The sequence below is a fragment of the Trachymyrmex septentrionalis genome, unplaced genomic scaffold (assembly GCF_001594115.1).
Source record: "Trachymyrmex septentrionalis isolate Tsep2-gDNA-1 unplaced genomic scaffold, Tsep1.0 scaffold132, whole genome shotgun sequence".
In the NCBI taxonomy this organism is placed as follows: Eukaryota; Metazoa; Arthropoda; class Insecta; order Hymenoptera; family Formicidae; genus Trachymyrmex; species Trachymyrmex septentrionalis.
In genome coordinates this window covers 1,041,965-1,045,885 of record NW_017304461.1, presented here as the reverse complement: position 1 = coordinate 1,045,885, position 3,921 = coordinate 1,041,965, and the positions used below count along the sequence as shown (strand labels likewise).

At 36.1% G+C, this 3,921-nt stretch overlaps 2 protein-coding genes across 2 annotated transcripts in view; one reads left to right on the top strand and one right to left on the bottom strand.

Annotated features, from left to right (window-relative positions):
* Window positions 1–3,921, bottom strand: part of LOC108757103 — a 16,698-nt gene that overhangs the window by 9,104 nt on the left and 3,673 nt on the right. The window lies entirely within an intron of this gene.
* The window catches only part of LOC108757099 (plasma membrane calcium-transporting ATPase 2), a 105,884-nt gene continuing 102,765 nt past the window's right edge, over window positions 803–3,921 (top strand). The window contains exon 1 of the mRNA XM_018501442.1: window positions 803–820. The gene's annotated coding sequence lies outside the window, so the exon portion shown is untranslated. The remainder of the gene's footprint in view (window positions 821–3,921) is intronic.

Sequence of the window (3,921 nt, the reverse complement as noted above, 5' to 3'; positions counted from 1 at the left end):
TTCTTATATTAAAATTAATATAATAATGATAAGAATATGTTTGCACAAATGTTACCGTTATTTTAGTAGTGTTATTTTACCCGGTAAAAATTTTTTCATGCATGAATATGTGTAAACATGTATAAACACGCATGAATATTCATAAACATGTATAATTATATATGAAATATGTCCATACATGTTCATACATTTTTTTTCTTTTGTAAAATTACTTTTTAGTATAATAGAAATAATAATAGTAATGCGAAAACATTAAAAATAATTAAAGGGATAATTTTTACATTGTTTATTTAAGAAAAAAACAAGTTTGAAAAAAATGTAAAAAAATTGCTCACATAATAATGCATAATTTTATATTTAATTATACATAAATAATTTTTGTACACTTCTTCAAACTTGATTTTTTCTAAAACAAATAGTGCAAAAATTACCTTTTTAATTATTTTTAATGTTTCCACGTTACTATTATTATTTCTATTACACTAAAAAATAATTTCACAAAAGAAAAAAAGATGTATGAACATGTATGGACATATTTCATATATAATTATACATGGTTATGAATATTTATACGTGTTTATGTATGTTTATACATATTTATACATGTTCATGCATGAACAATTTTTTACCGGATAGTAGCGTTATTTTAGCATCGTCATTCTAATGCGGAAAATAGATGTAACGGATACTTAGCAGCTATCTCCAAATATCTTCTACACACACATAATGTTCTTCATAGATGACGGAACTCGTCGAGGAACATCACGACAACTCGGCAAGTTTGAGGAGAGTATTCACGAGGATGTGTATCGCGAAACAGGTAACTAGTTCTAACAATCACACAGAACTGACTTGTATTCGTGTGTCGGCGTTCAACCAGACCCAATCCTGACCTCCGGCTATCGTTGGCGAGGACGCGGAGCCGGATACCATCGGGGAGGCGGTTACCTTCTTTGTACCTTGTATCTCCTTGTCATCTCGGATCTGTAACCGAGCGGCCCGAGCAATCCCGCGATATTAAGGGAGAGAGATCCGAGATATAAATGAAATTGGCAAGTCAAAGCCCTCGCTGTTAGGATATCTCGGAAAATTAAACGCTGGGGAATTAAGACACGAAATCTCTCTTTTCCAGCAAAATTTTTTAAAACAATTTCCTCTTTTTGTATATTTTTCCTTATTTCGTGTAATTAGTGCAACTGCATAAAGTTTTAATTCAGGTACTTTGTACACTTTTTGTTTTTCGTTGCCCTTAAAAATATTTAAGGTAGTTATTAACTGAAAGATAGTTACTAACTACTTATTTTAAGTATTAAAAATACTAGTATTCAGTGCTTTCAATATTTAAAATAAGTAGTCTATCACTAGCTTTCAGTATTAAATTAGAGTAATAAATTCCCGGGAAAAAAATGTTTCATATATAATTATATAAAATTATATAAAAAATTAACATATTTATAATACTTTTCCTCGGGTTAGATTTCTGTGAGAGCTAATATAAGGAAATTTCAAACTTCCAAAGTCGTTTCTCTCTATTAAAAAAAATTTTTGCTTCACGCAGAATTGGATTTCCGTAGATTTTTCAAAACGTTCTCCCTATATATTTTACATACCCGACTGGCTATATCCGAAACGGCATTGTCTTCGGAGGTCGGCAACGCGCTGCTGCGTCTTCGCCGTGGAATAGCCACAGCCTCCGGCGGATACAGGCTTTTTACCCGACGAAGATCACTCTCCACGTTCGTGATATACTTATACAGATAGACGGACGTGAAAAACTGAATGATAAATTGTAGCAAAACGAGAACGAGCAACACGCGCGGCTGAAGCATCCAGCGTTGCACCAGTAATGCACTCTTGCTGTTCATGCTGACGTAGTTTTAACTCCTATGAAAAGTGGTGTTTGAAAAAGCCTCCTGTGCATCGAGGAAAAAATTATCGCTAATTTATTTTAAAAAATTAATGAAAAATACCAAATGAAATCCTCATAAAGAAAAATGTTCTGATTAAATCAACAGGACCTAACAAAAATAGCACTTTGGTGAGATCAGAATTTCTAGTCATCTGAAATTCTGTTTGTCCTCACTAAAATGTCATTCTTAATCCCTTTTGTTAGGTTTTTTAATCAGAACAGTTTTTTTTAGTCTAAATCACTAAATCCTGATTAAGACGAGATAGCAAAAGTCTTCAAAAATCATTTCAATTAAATTATTCGATCGCTTTCGCTGAATTGTTGTTCTTAGCTAATAACGCAATCGGTGTGTTACACAACGTGCGAACGATAACACGGCGACGTGTATAGCGCGAAGACGCGACGCGCGGCAGAACGCAACTATTTCAATTGGATATCTCTGGCACGCCGCAGGAGAGAGAGAATCAGGGGAGAGAAGCGCATAGATCTGTGTCGTCTGATTGGTTACTATCAAGCGGAATTGACTGTGCATTAAACTTCTGCAACATCCGCGCGTTTCACACTTCCTTTTCCTACGTTCTCCTCGCCGCTCTCCCGTTCGCCGTAACGTTCATCTTAACGCTAACTTTCTATTGTAGAAACTTTTCCAAAACGACGACCATATTTTTGTAGCACTCGTCACTGAAAAAAAAATACTTACAGCTTATTTTAATATTAATTTTATATTTCACACACGGTATTCTTTTATTTCCTCGGCGCGCGCGAGTGGAACGCTCGCGAGGTGCGTTAACGAGAACGCAGTTTACACGGCGGTTTGCGGTGTCCGTCCGTGTGGTCCTAATGTAAACTAATATATAAACTGTGAACCGGTGCCGTCGTCGGCTCGGCATCCGACGAGACGCATGCGTGAGCATTTCTCTGTGTATTACACCACGGCCAATTGTCATACATTGCACGTGTGAGACGTGCGTTGCGTCGTGGTGTGCGCCGACGAGCCGGGACAACCGCAACGTTCATGAATGCACGCTCCGTTTTGTTCAACGGCCACAGGCACACCCGAGCGCGTGTCAATGGGATGCGTTCCAGTCTTAATTAAAAAAAAGGGAAGAGAAAAAAATCGATTTCACGCTGCAGTCGCTGTAACAGTCTCTTTCGCGTAACTGCTTGTTACAAACCGCCCGGCGGCGAATTACCACTCGACGGTAGTTAAATTGGAACTTCACGCCTGGTGGAGATGTATAGATTTCCAATGAATCGTATAATTATTATTCCATATGCATCTATAATTGTAACTCAACGATCAGGACGGAAACAAGAGATGGAAGAGAAACGAGTCGGGATCCTGCGAAAAAATTTAATACACAAATATAATATGTATGTATACATATTATGTATATATACATATGTATGCACACATGTACATATACGTAAAATCTTTTTCTTTTAAAAGAATCAAATAATAAACATTTTCTTAAAAGCTGCAGAATATCACAGTATAGAGACCTTCCCAAAATTGATGAAGGAAGGTACATAAATTCATTTTTCATTAATGTACATATTATACACATTTATACAGTTATTAAAACTAAAAATTTGCTCGTTAATCATGCGAATCCGCTTGACTGTTAGAACATCTGTTCATCTTCTGTATGTAGAACGATTTCTATGTTATGCTCGGGATCCTCTTTTATATTTATGTCTATATTTTGCTTCGCAGCCTGTTGACAATAAGATTCGTTAAAAATTGATGGATTAATTCTGATTTTTCTTGTCTTCTAATAATCTTTCTCACCAAGTCTAACGAAGCTAAAAAATATCTGGCCACCTCGTAAGGGCTCTCTTTTTGAATGACATCGTCGAAGTTGATTCTTTGTTGATCACTCGTCTTCAGAGTGTCCATAATCCGCGACGTGTAATCGCGAATACAAAACGTCGATCTTTGTTCGGCGTCGCATAATTTAGGTTGTATCATCTCGTGCCACTGGTCGACAGTTTCCTAAAATCATAATTCA